We start from the raw sequence: 18,546 nt of genomic DNA on the forward strand, positions 1-18,546 counted from the left end.
TATGAGATCAGAGTTACTGCTAAGATTTTCAGAAAGGATTATTTTAAAATTAATGATTGAGTATTGATATATTAAACGTGTTTCTTTAATGACTCAGTTGCATTTCATTTCCAAAGTTTACAAGTTCTCCCAAATCTATAAAAGCAATAGAAAACTGATTTCATTTTTCCAAATTCAGCTTCCGGAAAGTCAGCCAAGACGACAATTAGTAAAATTAATATTATCAAAATATTAAAGGTCTTAAAGTGCTATATATATTTTTTTAAATTTTAATTTCAGTAATACCAAATTGAGTATTAAATATCAAATTCAAATACGAAAAGCAAAATTGGTACAAGCCGGTTTACAGGAGTAGTAAAAAATGTAGCAAGCTGAATTTAAACTTTATGCTGTATATTCCAATAAATAATACTCTGGTATAATTTGTCCCTTTCATAACAATTAACCAAAAAAAAAAACGTTTATTTCTCATTGTCAGTTCGCCCACCAGCGGCCGAGCGGTAAAGTCGCTGAACACTGGTAGTTCGGTCCGAGGTTCGAATCCCGCGAACGGGCTGACTGCATGGGCGTTTTCGTGGTTTTCCCCATGTGTCACGTGTATATGAGCCAGTTTCCCTTAGAAAGTCCTCCCTCCCCTCAGGCAGATAGCCCTCGAGGCATTGCCATAATCACACACACAGACACACACACACACACACACATTGTCAGTTCAGGTAATGGCATTAAACATTGAACGTTTTCAAGTGTTACGAATTATATTGTTAAATGAAAGTAATTAATAATATGCTGTAAAGTATTTTCCACGTAAGCCCTGTTCAACAAAAGCTCCCCTATTACTTTATTATAAGTTTATTTGAGTTAGTATTAGACACTTATTATTATTATTATTTATTAGACAAAGATTACATAATACTAACTCAGACTCCTTAATATATCAGAAGGAACACCTTCATAATGTTTAAATAGCTTTGGACTTAAGTGCAGTTGTTTTGTGCATGGATGGTTTTGCTCAGTTTCCTGTTCACGACAAGAGCTTTCGTGAAAGTGTTAAACAAATTGGATTTAGAGCGTGTATGATGATCATTCTATACTTCTAGAACATCTCAAAAAACTTGTCTAGAGATACATTCTGAAGCATATACGTAAATGTACATTCTTCAAGTGAATTAACAGTTTGAAGATTTCAATGTTAAGCATTTTGCACCTTTAAACGTATTTTAAAGGTGTTCCGTAGTAATCTAGTTTTTTCAGCAAATTTTCTTCTTTTTTCGTCTCAACGAAAATCCATGCTACATCCTTTGTTGATTTGAACTGGATCAAACATCTAGTGATCAGCAATTTCATCCCTCGTCTGCCGGTGAGTCTCCCACTGTAATAAAAAAAAGAACTTTTAATTTTCCACGCACTCCAATAAATCACGAAGCTGCATATTTATCCAACAAATAACAAAAAATATCTGATGTGTACACCACATGAATTTCTTGTAGAGAATTTATACGTATTTTGCGCTGCATTTCATTTAAATGTTTTTCCTCTAATTTCATTAGAGATATATTTCTCATCCAATTAATGCAATTCTTGCAAGGCTAAAATACATGAAAACTTCAAAGTACCTTCATTAAAAATTGAAAAATATAGAAAAGTAAAAAACACCACATTCGGTTAAAATACTTTAAAAAAGATTTTTTCTAATTAAAATTAGAGTTTCTAGGCAAAAACAAGCAATTCGGCTGGCGAAGAAGATGGCGAATTTTTCGGTGCATAAAAGTAAAATTTTACGTTTGCTCCTGTACCGGAAAAAGACACCGAAAAGGCAAACACTGACTTAATTCGTTACTCGGCTCAACTTCAAATGTAAAAAATATGGCTGCTATGGTAAACAAATTAGGCTTAGCCGCTATTATACAACTTTTAAATTGTCGATAATTCTACAAGTATTGCATGCAGATTAACTAACGGAATAAATACCTTATACAGATAATAAGAACAACATAACTGAATCATTTTTAAAGCAAAAAAGGCAGAATTTACCAACATTTAATGATAAAAAAATTGAGTTCACGGAGCCGAGTATTGAAGATATTTGTTCACAATATACGTACTGCCATATAATGATGACAATAAACAACGCATGACAATGCATTGATGCATATATATCTCTCGCTAGGCATGATTTATAAAATTCCGGCAAAATGAGGCGTCCAAAGGGGCATTTTTTAATATTTTGCGTGTTACCTTTATTTATTAAATACCATGTTCTTCGCATTTAAACCATGAAATTCAGTTCAAAGGGAATATCGCAAAATAATTTTAAAATGAGTATATCTTTAGAATTTCCGACACACAGTTTCGCGAGCTGGAGATAAAGATTTTTTATTTTTTATTTTTTCCTGTACAACGTTGCTATTGCTCGCATTGAAACCATTGATTTTGTTAATGAAAAATCGTTAACGTGTTACAAAGCATTAAATCGATAATAAAACAAATTCGAAATTAGGGCTTCCAGAAGCCCATATTCGGTATAGGATTCCATTATCACAATGCGAGAAACATACATACATTTATGCAGATTCTTCATTATTTAATTTCTTTAAATATAACATAGGGAGCGAATGTTTGGTGGCAGCTATTTGAAAAGTGATTCGCCGTTTATGGTGAACGACGCGAAATTATTATATATATAATTATCAATTTGTTTATAAATATAATCACATAACACTGTGTCTCATTAGATATATTTCTATAATATTGTATTACAGTTTTTAATTGGGAAATGAAACAATGGGCACACATCACATCAGCTTGTTTAAACGTTTGAAACTTAATAAATGTATTGCCAAAGGATGGTACATTCCAGCATCTGTTTAAATTTTATCTGCAATGCACTAAACCAAATTTAAACAAAACCGTAATTTTCAGAAAGAGGAACACTAATTTAAAATATTACATAAAAAGCAAGCAAAACGAACAAGGTGCTTGCAAATTAGGAATTTAACACAGAGCTCAAAAGTTGCATACTTGCTCTCCCCTTAAAGCTAGCTTATATAATTTAGTGGAGAAATAATAATATACGAATACTGCGTTGACCACTTCTTTACAATACTTTGGATGATATCTGTATTTCTCAGAATATAATACATCAATATAAAAATATAATAAGTTTTACAATATATGAAATCCATAATAAAACAAATTCCACATTTGGGCTTCCAGATGCCCATTTCGGGGGAGGATTTCGCTATTCAAAATTATATGGCTCTAGGTACCGTTGTTTTATCACAATGCCAGAAACATGCATGCATTTATGCAGGTTCTTCATTATTTAATCTCTTTAAATATAATGCAGGGCGATAATATTTGGTGGCAACAATTTGAAAATTGAAATAATATTTATAATGAATCAGCGCAAACTGCCAAAACGAAAATAATAATCCTTCTCGGCAAACTGTCTCCTTTGGACTAAAAACAATATTAATGCTTATTTTAGTTCGGTAAATTTGAAAAAAAATGTGATCCTGATAGCACTCTTAATGCTTAAATGAACGAATTACTGAGCAAATGATTGGGCATTAAAAAATGTTTCGCTATATTGTTTTAGAATTATTTTTTTTGTTTATTCGCCTTTTTCAGTACCTAACATTTGAAATCGTTTATATACTTCATTTGATAAATTTCTTAGAAATATTTTTGACGCAAGAATGTTTCTGAAAATATTTTAATCGTTTGCAACATTTACACTGAAAAAAGAGGGACATAAAAAATTAACATTTCTTTTTTTTAAAACAAATTAACATTGTCTGAATTTAATTCAGCATTTTATTTTCCGTTTTATCATTTGGCAGCAGGAGTAATAAATTTTTACTTTTAAACAGAAACCAATTATTTATGTACTTATATTCCACTACTATGTTTTATTGAGATATGTATAGATTTCGCACTTCGTTTTACTAAGAAAATTTCCTATGAGGTATTAGAACGCATGGTAAAATTTTTAGATAACTTTCTTACTTTTATTTAGTTTCTCTTAGTTTCTTTTTTATGACCAAAAGTGAGTAAAATGCTTTTGCTTTGTAAAGAAATGGGGGATACATTCAAAATATATTAAACATGTCCATTGAACGAAATTCAAGACTTCATTGGTTTTTGCCAAGCATTAAATTTGAGATTTCTCTGCACTGCAAAGACGGGTAAATAAATTATCCTAAAATATATTATCTGAAAAATAAGCAACATCTTTGGGCTATGTTTGACTAAATATCTTCGTTCATAGTCAGTATCTTCCTTCCTTGTTTCATAACAATGACAAACAAAAATTCATTAGTACTCCCTTTCCTAAATTGATTGGTCATATATGTATTAACACATTGTGATTATTTTACCTTCATGCAACATTATCTATGCAACACCTTACAAGCAAGCAATCAAAGAATGCTAGAAAACATCAAATATTTGTCTGAACTTTTGGTTAGCAGTGTATTATACAAGCAAACAAATATTAACTTAATTATACGCAGTTGCAGAAAGTCTGTGGGAGAGAAAAAGTTACTTACAATGCATGTATTATATATTCTGGCTGCAAATAATGAGTTTGTCTAATCTTACAACTTATACCTTTAAGACAAATATATACCAACTGGCAAGATCATTTGTGTAACATAATAGGTGTATAAATTAATAATGACAAAGCACGCGTGGAGACTGTCTGCCTTCTTGGAAGAATGTTTAAGGGAAACTACTTAGTATTGTCCTTAAAAAGAGGACATATCACGAAAACGCCCATGCCATCCGCCCGTCTCTCTAAAATCGAGCTCAGTGTTCAGTATCATTATTGTTCGATGTTCAACATCATTATTGTTAATTAATCGGTGTTCAGCATCACTATTGTTCGGCTGCTCATAAGTCAATCTAGCTGGATAACACATCAACACGGTTTTCACACCATCTAAAAATAAATTTGAAAGTTTTATTTTTTTGCAACTAGTTGAAAACTGCAATCAACGTTCCCATGAATTTCAACTGCAATCAACGTTCCCATGAATACTCTGAAAGAGAGATTAAAAAAAAAACCGATTTCCATACCTTGATGCAGATGTATTTCTACTACACATAGCAGTACTTCCCTGTAACCTGACATACTTCTACACTAGGTCTTGCGCAGAGAAATTTCCTAATTAAATACCAAAAGATCAAGGATTATAAATTTCGAAGCACCTACGCTATTACTACTACTACTACTACTACTACTACTCGAAGCACTTAAGGATCGTTTCACTCCACATCAGATATTCAAAAAGTTAACAGAAAGGGGAAAATAGACAAGAGCTAAAAATGGGAAAATTTATTGTGAATATTGCACTTTATTGTTGGTCTGCTGCGCTTTACCAGCTCAGATGAAGTCAGAGATAACCGATACTTTGACACGTATGTGATTATACTGAGTTTCTAATGTTTAGGTAGTACTTGGCAGTAACCTCAGATTATCCAACTGTGGGCGTTGTGCTGATTAGTCCCTTACTGAGTTCTCGAGCAAAGGGAACTTGAAAACGAGTAAAGAGAAGGGTGGTTGTTGTAGTGTAATTATTTTGTGGAAAAATTTTAAGAAAGATAAAAGCTTGAGAAGTATCAAAGAGACGTGTAAAATAATTCTGTTAAGTGTGAATGTGTAATATGTATTTTTACTATTTGTTGTTAGCGAATCTGAATGAAAATTATTAAAATAAAAAATGAGGTGAATTGCATTTTAAACGAAAAAAAATGTATGTTTTGTTGAATATCACGAAGTAATTTGTAATTTATTAAATGTAATGAAAAGATTTTCTTTGAATGTATTTGATATACGAGATGTAAGCGTATGATTGCGTAGTATTCTGAGTTTTGTTAGTCAAGATGCACTTGCTTGTTATGTATTGAACTACTGTATAGCAAGTTTATATATTTTGTTAATCCACCAATCCTGAGATCGAACACTCAAACAAATTTCAGTCCCTCCAACTAGATGATAAAATGAACCAGGCGATAACAGACAGTAATCCTGAATCAGATCGTGCAACAGCAATGAAGACATGAGGAGCAATAGCTATCAAAACAGGGCCAATAGCAATAAAGATAAGAATCGAATAACGTAACAGCAATCAAGACATGAGAAATTATATTCCTGCAAGGAAAGTCGTTAATAAAATCCCATCCCTTATTATTTAGGAGTTACATATTAACTGGGAAATGATAAAAGAAAATTTAGACTTGTTCTTCAGTTAAAAAAAATAAAAAAATAAAACTATATAGAGCCCCTTAAAATGGAAAACTTACATTTTAAATTCTACGATGCCGAAGATTATAAGAAAGCTACAGGTTGCAAACTCAAAAGGAATATCTGTTTACTTTGTTTTTATACCCAAATTTCTCAGTAAGGTGTAAGGTGCAGTTGTAATATACTAAACAACAGGAATAATAATTTTAAGCAATCTGAAGAGCTTTCTGTTGAATGTGAAATGATACTTGCTCTTGTAACAACTTTTACATGTATAGAGATTAACTATTGTGTTTTCTTTTTAGATTACTGTGATACATATGTTTCAAATATTTATGGAATATTCGTAATTTAAAATCTGAATCCTTTCAGATTTTATAGCCGAAAGGAGCGTTAGCTCAGGAGGGTTCTTAGTTTCGTTTTGGTATTTTGCGTCGATTCACTTTCTACGTTGTTTTAATTCTATTTTTAAATTTTGATGCTCCTAATGTCAAGTGGACGAATCGAAACGAGTCTTTACTCGTTTTTTTCCACTTTTATTGCTTTAAATTATTCGCCCTTTACGAGTCCATTTGAAGCATTAAAATGAATAATTAATTTGCATTTTCATAGTTTTTAAGTTACAATAGTTGTAAAAAATTTCAACATATTTAACATTTCAATTTACATTTTACTTCATTCTATAATTTATCCTTTTAAATTGGTTTTCTAGGATACTATATTCTATTTCCTTCTGATTTTAAATTTAACTTATATATATATATATATATATATTTTATAATAAAAGCAAAGAAAAAGACAGAACACTGTAGATGCGTGATTAGACCCATATTGAAGAACATTTTCATTGCGTAGTATGCTAGTAATGCTAACTTGGTAATATCTAAAGAACTTGGCAGTCGAGGCAGTTTTAATTCCATTTTTATTTGCAACTGATATTTGTGGCCACAAGACTTACATTTTTGATATTGTTGAGATAGAAAGCAAGCCAGCGAAATTACATCTTAGCACAGTAGAGAGCAAAAGCTGAAGTGCGTAGTTATGAAAGATGGAAGCACGCGAAGAGAAAAGTTTCCGTTTGCAATTTGGTGATTGGTCGAGAGGCATCTGTATTATGGGTTAAGTAAGATCGCATGATTAATTTGAATGACGCAGTTTAGACTTAAGCGCTATTTTTAGGACAGTTAGAGGAAGTTCCCAAATGAAATAGAAAATAATAGAGATTATAGTGAATTAAGTTTAGAAGTTTGCTTTCATATTTTTTATCTTACAAAAATGTAAGATGTATATTTATATTATTAATATTTAACGAAAGAGAAGTAAGTTTATATTGTTTGATAAATGCAAACCTGACCAAACTTATTCATTCAGTGTACGTATTTTCAGTTTGAAACCGAATGTATCGAAACAAACTATTATTCGAAGAACTAATGGATTTTGAAATTAAATACAATCTAACATAATTAAGTACAATCTAATATAATTAACTGCTAACCTGCTGACCGCTAGTTTTTTCTTGCCCTTTCGCAGTTTAAAACTTTGAAGACGCTGTCAAACTTAAAAAAAAACATTTTTTCCAAAAACCTTCTTCTTTTAAATCAACAACACTGCGTTGACTCTTTGAGGCAAAGTGGTGATTCTAGAATATTTCTTAGAATGAGGCGTGGTTAACGTGATACCTTATGCAAACTAATGTGTGAAGGAAGGATTTTTTCGGCAATGATTAAGGAAGATCGAACCATTCATTGGGGATGTATATATATACATGCATGCACACGCCTTACAGCTTAGTTCTGTACTTGACCGTTCCCGTCAGGGGAATTGCTTTCCTATTTCCATATGTTTATGTGGCTTTGTTCCCTCTTGATGAATTTTCTGCCTACTAAAAGCGCAAACAAATATGCGTGATGGCAATCCATAACGTTTTATAAAATCAGCGGAATTTTTCTTAAATTCTAAAATATTTATCGAAAGTTTTTTTGCATCGAATTAAGTATAAACCTGCAAGGGTTTTCAACTAAATATATATATATATAACTCAGAATATATTGCCCTATAAACTCAGACGAAAAATGGATTTGTTCTGGGGAAATTCGCCTTTGAAGATGAATTTTCTTTAAGCTCCGTGAATAAATTCTTAGTAAGTATACATGACAATATTCCATGTTACGATACTAATAAGTAGAATAGGTAGTATTCCACAAATTCATGGTCATGATATACAGGTCTTGATTCTTTAATCGAGAGTAGACTTCCCATTAAAGAAACAAAGCATGTACGATAAGCAAAAATCTCAGTTACCCGGACAGAATTTTAATAAGACAGAGAAAGGACTATTAATCTATATTATATTTAACAGAATATAGTAAATTCATCTAAATTTCTAAACAATTCATATAAATTTTCAATTAAATTAATTTGGGAGCTAAGTTAATTTTTTTAAACTCAGTCAGGATTTAAAAAGGAAACCTTTCAAATTAGAAAGCGAACTTTTTTTCATATTGTTTTCTTTATTTCGATCGGATTCAATGTGAAACAGAAGATTAGTAGGCGCATATTTAATATGTATTGGGATTCAGTAATTTAGTTTGAATGGATGATTTAACAATACTTATATATTTTAGATTCTGCACGTTAAGATTAAGCATATAGGACTAAAATATGCGAATAAAAAATCTTTGGAATCATAAATATTTTTTTATTATCAGCTGTTACTTTTCATTATCATGTTGATTTTCTACCTTTGGATTTCCCGTAGAAATTGCTTCATTCTGATAGTTTATGACAGTAGTTTTTCCTACGTTCCGGCAAAATAAAGCAAAAATTGAAATGGAATAGAAATATAAAATTTTAAATTATTATTAAACCAAAAGGAAGTTAGCGCAGAAAGGCTATTAAGTCTCGAAGTGGCATTTTACGTGGAATCACTACAAACGGCTCTATCACTTTTCGAATTGTATCACCGAATACTATCGCACTGTATTCTATCTAAAGAAATTAATAATAAAAAATGAAGTTATGTATTTTCTCGTAGTGTTAAAGATCAGCGTAACCTAGAGCCATCAAATTTTGAATAACTTAGTCCTTTACCAAAATATGAGCATCTGGAAGCCCGAATCTTTGAATTTCGGCTTTGTTTATTATCTTTATCACATTTTTAAACTTTTAACGATTTTTTTATCAAAAAACTCTACGACTTCAAAGCTAACAGTGGCAACAGTAGGGGGAAAATTATTTTTATTTCCAGCACATGAGACTGTGTATCGAAAATTCTAAAGATGTGCTGTTTCTAAATATATTTAACTCAAATGTTCTCGAAATTTGTACGCATGTGTGAATGAAATTTGTATGCATATGAATGAAAAAATAAATTTTTTAGTGAATTTTTAGGCGTGTTTTTAATTTACGCAAACATAAGCATTTCAGAGCTTTTGGGCTAACGTCCCTTTGGATTAATTCAAAAAACATTCAAAAACAGCATATGTTCACAATTTCGGATAGACAGTCTCGCCCGCTTTTGAATCCTTGAGCTTAAAAATTCGTTAAAGCTTTACAAAATATGAAATAGACAGTAAATCTCAAGTTCCACAGCCGAGCCGGACGACTATATTCAAAATTTGATTACTTTAGCAATCGTTGAATTTTCACAATGCGAGAAACACAAGCTGGTCACATTATCCTCATACAGTAGTACCTCGGTATACTTCATTATTCAGTTCTGGATCCTTGGGTGTTATACGGCCAACTAGCGGCGGAGCGGTGAAGACGCTGAACACTGGTAGTTCGATCTCAGGTTTGAGTCCCGCGAACATGGGCGTTCTCACCTTGCGTAACGTGTATACGAGCCATTTCCCTTTGGAAAGTCCGCCACGAAGGCATCCCTCCCCTGAGGGAGATAGACCTCGATTTCTTTACTATAATCTAATAAACCAACCAAAAATCACTGTGTGCATACCAAACGAGTTTTTCCAAGAACAAATAAAGGCAAAATAATTAGACCGCTTAGCTTAATAATGAGACCAAATTAATAACCGCTTGTAGAGTCATTAGGCTTGCAGGGCGCTAATATTGGGTGGTTACAATTTGAAAAGTAAAAGGACAATTATAGTGAATCAAAGTAAAATTCCAAAACAAAATTAGGATTTCTTCTGGCCAAATTACCCCTTTGGAATAATAGAACATTTTGTTAGCGATTATAGACGCTTTTTACAAGAAATTTAGTGCACTGTATTTTAAAAATTAGCGATTTTTTTATTTCATTTTATTTACCTTCATTTAGAAAACACTGACTGCACTTTTTTAACCCTATTCTCTTAAACCATTAGATTGCAAAATCTAAAAAGAAAAAGTCATCTGCGATTTCCATGGCAACTTAAATCGTTTTTATTTCTTTTTTATGGCGCTACCACAATACATAGGTACAACTAAAATATGTCACAAAACGGCATATTTTCCCTAAAAATGTTTTTGTGTTGTTTTTATATTTATATACGATTTTCGTATATCTCGCTCAGGAGCAGTTTTAAATATTAATGCAAATTTTCTATCAAATCATAAAATAAATACGTACCCGGTATATCATTTGAAATGTTCAATCTTGTTTTAAATAGCATTTTCATATAACAAATAAAATTGCTCGTTAACCTTGGAGTTGGAATCACGTCCGGCTACAAATCGGAGTCTCGTGTTCATATTCCGACGAAAACACATTTGATAGTCCAGTTTACAACAACTGAACTATCAAACTGTCCAGTTTAATGAAACAATTTATTGATTCAAAAACTATAAAAGTAATTTCCGTTATGTTTTTTATGTCTGAAATGACTATATTTGATGGCTATTTTTCTACGGAACTGCTAATTTATATATTTCCAAGTACAAACAGAAACAAATTAATCCAAGGGGTAAATACATATTTTCATAACTATAAAAACATTTCTAATTCTTACAGAAGTGCCTTTATCCTTAAAAGTTCTGATGAAATTGCTTGGGATGGGGGTCGTCCAAATAGCTATGTGTTGCATCGTTTGGGAAGGGAGGACACTACAGCCATAAGGCAAAAAATTCCAAGTGGAGGTTACGATCTTGGTGTGGACTGACATTCATCAGAAGGAGCTTGAAAAGAGACGGGGGATGCAGCAACGGGTAGTGTGGCATTAAATGCCAAGAAAAAAAATTTCTTTAACATTTTGAAATGTAACTGTTCATAGAAGTCTAAGGCAAACATACTTCAAATTTAATCGAAAACTCGACGCTTTAAAAGAAATGCGTAAAATATTTGCCTTTTATAACAGACCTCAGTTGTTTAAAGAAAGTGTGTTGCTCCTGCTACTACCCTGGAAGTTTACAGGCATGGGGGGAGAGGAAACAAGGAATGATGCCGAGGGGTGGGGCATTTCCACGGAAACTTTGCACTCCTCTCAGCTGGGATGAGGAGGACAAGGGAAGGTTTGGTCATAAACATTTCAAATTTCCACGTGTTGCATCGTTTGTGAGGGGTGGAAGGCTGTAGTGGCAAAGAAAGGTTTCCGAATGGAGGATAGGGGTCTGAAACATTGCACTTTCTCCCATTTCTCACAAATTTTCAATTCTTTCATAGTTTATTCGCAAGAAAATAATGCGCAGATGCAAAAATTTATAAATGTATCCACGGTTTTTGCTTATTTGAACTTCCCCTTGATTAAGAAGTCCACACGAATTATACTATCAAGTTATATATCTTTTTATAACATAAATATTAGTAGTAAAAAATTCAGCATGTATTAGACTATCAGTTGAAAAATAGGCTATCGACATTAATTTCTCAATATCGAAACCATACGAATTACTTCCCAATACACTTAATATATGAGAATGTTTCTGATAAGCAACTTAATAATAATCATAACTTTAACCAGTAAATAGTGCGTTAAAAGATGACATGTCATTAATTTGAAATACTTCATGCATTTATTTCGGTACGTCACACTTGAATTCGGTACGTCACACACAATGTCCATATTTTCAGCGTTGGTCTAATTTCTTGTCACCAAATTATCGCCCTGTATTAAAGAAATTAAGAACATCTGAAAGGTTCCAGACTTTAAATTACTTCCAAAGAAGCGTTTTTCTAACATTTTGTGTATTACCTTTATTCATTGAATATCGTGTTCTTCGCACTTAAACCATAAAATTCAGTTCAAGAGCAATATCGCAAAATAATTTTTTATTGAGCGCATCTTTAGAACTTCCGATACGCAGTCTCGCGCGCTGGAGATGAAAAGGGTTTTTTTTTTTTTTTTTTTTTTTTTTTTTTTTTTTTTTTTTTTTCTGTACAACGTTGCCAATTATCGCTTTGAAATCGTTGAGTTTTTTAATCAAATATTCGTCGAAGTGTTACAAAATATGAAATCTACAATAAAGCAAATTTCGAATTCAAATTAGGGCTTCCACGTGCTCATATTCTATGGAAGATTACGTAAGTCAAATTTTGATAGCTCTAGATTCCGTTGTTTTCTCACAATGCGAGAAACATCCATACACTTATGCAGATTCTTCATTATTTAATTTCTTCAGATAAAATACAAGGCAATAGTATTGGGTGGCAACGATTTGAAAAGTGATACAGCCTTTTAAAGGCTTCAACGCAAAACGAAAACAATAGTCCTTCAGGTATAAAGCCCCTTTGGACTAAAAATTTGGCTAAATATCCAATTCTACATGAATTTCTCTGAAAGGACTTGCTTGTAAAAATTAATGTTTAACTTTTCTTATTATTTATTTGTAAAATACAAAATTTATTTAAAATTTTTCCCAATTAAATTTTTGATAGACACTCACGGCCTGCTATAGGTATTTCATTGCGAAGAGTGTTACCACTCCTCGCTTTGGAATCGTTAAATTTGTTAATCAACAATTCGTTAAATCTTTACAAAATATGAAATAGACAATGAAACATAAATATTAATAGATTCCAGGTTCCGGATTTCAGGTGTTCATATTCGGGTGGAGTACTACGTTATTCAGAATTTGATGGCTTTGATACCGTTGTTACTTCTGAATGCGAGAAACACACTGTGAGAGCAATTTCAAAAGTGTAAAACGTTTTAAGTGATTTTTTTTCGTGATTTTACATGTTGAGTTTCGAGAGACTGCCACTCCCGATAGAGGTATTTTTTTTCGTATAGTGTTTGCACTGTTCGCTTTCGAATCGTTGAATTTGGTAATTAAAAATTCACACAAAATATGACAATAGGCAATAAAACGAATTTCATCGCAGTGTTTACGTCGGTTACATAATTTACATAATTTTTGGATAACTTCAATGCAATACAATTGTTCCGTACTTAATTTATAAGCGTTATTGTGGCAGCGCGGTCAAAAAACGAAAACCGTTAAGTTGCCATAGAAATTGCAGACGACATTTTATTTTTAGATTTTGGATACTAACAGTTTTGAGAGAATAGAGTTAAAAAGTGCCGCGAGTGTTTTTAAACTGAAAGTAAATGAAGTGCTTTTAAAACGCAGTCCACTGAAATATTTTAACAAGCGGCAGCAATTTCTGTGGGATTTTAGTAATACACGAGTTTTTCAGCTGATTATTACTACGAAATTTTTTCTTAGATGAGAACTTATACATTTATCCTTAAAAAAATGTAGTCGTGCAGAAAATAATATAATATTTCGTCTACACGTTCCAACGAGTTGTTTAAGATGTAAAAATCAGAATTAAAATGTATTGTAGTGGCGTGAAAATTATGAAACATCTTATTTTAATGATTACACACAATTAGGTAACTACACGGAGAAATGTAAGAAGCTCACACTGAAACAATTTATTAAAAAGATGTTTGTTGTAATATTTTCCGTAGATGTTTCAAGCATTCATATATTTTAGGAAATCTCCAAACTCATATTATATCTGAAAGCAATTATTCGGCAGAATTACAAGTGACATAAAAGAGTTTTTTTTTTTTTTTGCAGGAAAATCCTAAAACGCTGTGTGGTTGGACAAGAAATTGCACAGTAATATTTAGTTGAAAAACTCACGCATTACTAAAATCTCACAGAAATTGCTGCTGATGATTTTAGACATTTGTTAAAAAATTTCAGTGTTTTAAAAGAACGTTATTTACTTTCATTTTGAAAACACTCACGACACTTTTTAACTCTATTCCATCAAACTGTTAGGAACCAAAATCTAAAAATAAAAAGTCGTCTGCGTTTTTCAAGGTAACTTAAATAGTTTTCTTTTTCTTCATCACGCTGCCACAGTAGCGCTTATAATTAGGTACGGAACAATTGCTTTGCATTGAAGTTATTCAAAAATTGTGCTAATTATGTAACTAATGTAAAAATTGTGCTAAAGATATATTGCCGGTCTACTAACAATATTTGTATGAATTTAGAACCGATTAACAAGCCGAATTTTGGGATTCAATGAAAAGAATTTTAAAATTAGATTAGAACTATTTACCTAAAATGCTGAATTTGAAATTTAAGATCTAAGAAAATTCAAAAATATTTATCAAAACAAAACAAAAAAAAAAAAAAAATTAAACTGCAATGCAAATTAATATTAGTACTGTAGTATCTTTTCTTAAATCCGATATTTGATAGTTGATTTAATATATATAGTAGATGTGTATAACAATTTATTGTAGGTTCATTAATTTATCTGGTTTACATACGTCAAAACTGATATATTGAACATTACCTCCAAAGTGAAGTTAAAAGTGGACAAGTAATGTTAAAACTAAATAGGAGAAAATTCAAATTAAACCCGGTTATTACACTTCTTAAAATTACATCAGTAAATATGGATGGTAATTTTAAGAAACACGATAACTCAGTTTAATTTCAAGTTTTTTCTATTTAGTTTTTGACATTAATAGACCACTTTTAATTTCAAGAATTGGGAGATAATATTATAGAACATTAATTATCGCTTTGCAAGATTTTAACTACTTAAGTCCCAAATTTCTTCTTTATATAATAATTGTCAAAAATAACATAATGCAGCTAAATGTTGCAACTTGAAAATTTTTTAATTCCTGTGGAGCGTAAACAAGTTCTGACTCATCATTCTTTTTTATAAAAATATAATATGAGTATAAAAGAAAGTAATTCGTTCGTAATTCATAGTTTCTTCTTTGTGTGTCACCCTTTGTACATTAAAGTGTGGCACTGAAAAGTTGACCATTGTAGTTGTCGAGGAGAATTGCATGCAGGTAGGAAATAACCTCCTTTCTTACCTCCTTAGAGAATTGAGGAGGGCTTCAACTCATTCCGCGAAGTTGGTATACGATCGGGCAAGACATTTTGAAGTGAGCTTGCATAAATGTGCAACAATCCCTTTTGGGAAGGCAAGCGAAAGGCAGTGAAAAATAAAATGAAGTTAGTCATAACCCCTTCCCCCCAGATTTATTATATTTAGGCTGTGTTGAGTTGGCAGAGGCGCGAGCCTCCAGGACAGGGTCGTCTGACCTTGTCAGTGACGCCTGGTGTTCCTCGATTGTCCTCTCTCTGATCTTATCTTTACGGTCGTATTCGGATGTACTTAGCTTTCTTTTAACTGTTTGTTTCATTAAATTGTTTCTTAGTAATTAATTATAAATATTCTTAAAAGTGGTCTTTAAAATTACTAATATTGTATCAAAATTAGACAACATTCCAAATACGATCCAGTAACACGCTTGAATTTGCTGCCCGCAGAAGTTGCCGCCCGGGGCACAGACTCCGGCTTGCTCCCCTCTAGATCCGAGACTGCTTCTTAGAACCGTTTGCAAAGATTTCGTGACAATAAAATTTGCAAAGACCAATAAAATTTGTTGTCAGCATTTCTGCTCCCTCTTTCTTTCTGTGAGTTCTTCAAATCCAGGAAAGGGTAATGCGTGGATTTGGTGCATGTGAGAAAAAATTCAAATGTCAAATGTTCTAGAAATTCCTTGCCAAACATAAACATTTCCAGTGGTGTTTTGGCTTGATAAGCAGTACATTTGAGTTTCAATTCCCTCTTTTCGGTAGATCTTTATCTACCCACTCCACAATTTTCTCAAACTGACACTTAAAATAAAATGTCTAAAATTACTAATTATGAATAAAAAAAGGCAGTATAAGAAAATATAAACAATATTATATAATGTTTACTATGAGAAACTGTACTAACTTCGAAACACGAAATGGCTAACGAAATGGTTGCTACTTCCATTTTCCAAATAGCAGTGCTTTACTTAGTGATGCTATACAGCCATCTATGACCGACAGTTGAAAGTACTAATAATATATAATGAATAAACACAGGAATGGAATCTGTTAAGGCATTTACAGAAGAATAAACAAATTTAAACTTTTTTCTACTAGAGTGGACATGATGCAACAAAGGGTTAAGTGAATTAAATTCTTTTTGTGCTCTTATTACATTTTTCTAAATTTTTCGATTCCTAAATTTTTCTATTCCTCTTTTCTTATAACACACAAGCAATTTTTTAAATATGAGTGAGCCCTGAGCGTTAAGTTCGGTAAGGTCACAAAAGACGGTAATTTGAATGTGTTCAAATCTAGGCAAATGAGTTAATTGCAGGGGAGCTTTCTTGGTTTCCACTCAGGTGAACGAAATACGAATTCTTTTCCTTTAAACGTCCTTTACGAGACGCGACTCTTTTAGTCATATAATCTTCAAGTGCTGTGAACAATTCTAATCTAAATTTTAATGATATAAAATTTCATATAAGTTTATTCTACTTGCCGCTTTTATGTACATTATATGTATGAATACAAACCTGCAATTAATATTGAGAATACTATTGATGTAATTGATGTTATAATTAATACTGAAAATAATGTTTAAGCTAAAAATCAGTTTGAAACCTTTTTTATAATAAGGTAACATGCGGCAAAGATTTTGGATTATGGTAAAGCACACAGGGGTTACTTACCTAAAAAAAGAGTTTTTTTTAGGGAAACAGGCTGGTAATTCACCATACACTTATGAAAATCCTCGAAACCTCCCATGCAGCCGCAAGGATTTAACATGCTCAACTATCTTAACTCTCGACCGTTACTGGACTTTCTCAGCTTACGAAATATGTATATTAAGTTGATTATTTACATAACAGAAGAACAAAATAAAATGACAGATTATAAATAGTGCATTTTACTGACAAAAAGTTCTTCCAAAAAAAATACTGTAAAGAATAAGAACGATGCAGTTAACGGCGGCCGATAAGAAGTGTTGGTGCATATATTTTTTCAGAGAAAATTATTTTGCTCGTATTGTCGTAAAACGAAAAATATTCATAAATTATTTTTTTTTGTTAAAATAGACATGGATTATCTGTTTTAAGAGAATATCTTCTTAGAAAATTTTCAAAATGAAATTGTCTTGAATTCGCATTACGCATGGGGAAAATTATAAAGACACCAAGCCGTTAACCTGTTCGGTTTCCAACAACAAATCCAGGACTAACATCACACATCCAGCATTCTTATTCAATCAACTGTAGTGAACTGAAATATTTGTTTGTATATTATTATTAGTATTAAAATAATAAAAATATTTACTCTAATAAAAACTGTTGTTAAAGACATTTTCTTTTGTTAGGAATTTCATGTGAGTAATTAAATCTGCGTTGAAGCAAGACAATTTCTTAAAACTTAATGCTTCCAAAAATTGAATGCTGGGATTCCTAGGAAAAAAATTATCCTCAAAAATATATTCCACAAATTTTGAATTTTATTCTAAAAATGAATTTTTAAATAATAAATAATTTTTATAATTAATAAATATAATGCTTACTTATTTTTTACAAAATGTACAATAATACCCTTTATTTACAAAAATACCATATTCAACAACTATATTGTTAGCTAATAAATAATATAATAATAAACTAATAAATTTGTTTCTTATTAACTATGTGCCATTTTTCCTTTTCAGCTTTCTGTTATAGGGTAATGTTTTTAATCCTTTTTCAGGCAAAGTGTACTAGTGTTTCAAGGACAGGAAGGCAAGAATTTTTAAACTCAGTCAATAAATTCATGATCAACTGAAAATTCATGAAGACTGTTTCGGGTTAAAATTCCCTTTTAGAATAGAATAGTATATGTAAAAAAAGTGAAATGCAAATTTTAAATTGATATTATCACCGTTTCAGCCTTTAAATAACTCCTAAATGTTTTCTTTATTGCTTTAAAAACAGATCAGATGTTTAAAAGTTAATACCGTAATGTTTGTATTAAAAAATCTCGAAATTACTGCTTAAGAATAAGGCGGAAACCAAAGGCATTATTATTATTTATTTATACCAGGGGCATGTTTA

This window comes from Stegodyphus dumicola, chromosome 11, assembly GCF_044657685.1.
Source record: "Stegodyphus dumicola isolate Sdum_Otavi_A_Nest chromosome 11, ASM4465768v1".
Classification (NCBI taxonomy): Eukaryota; Metazoa; Arthropoda; class Arachnida; order Araneae; family Eresidae; genus Stegodyphus; species Stegodyphus dumicola.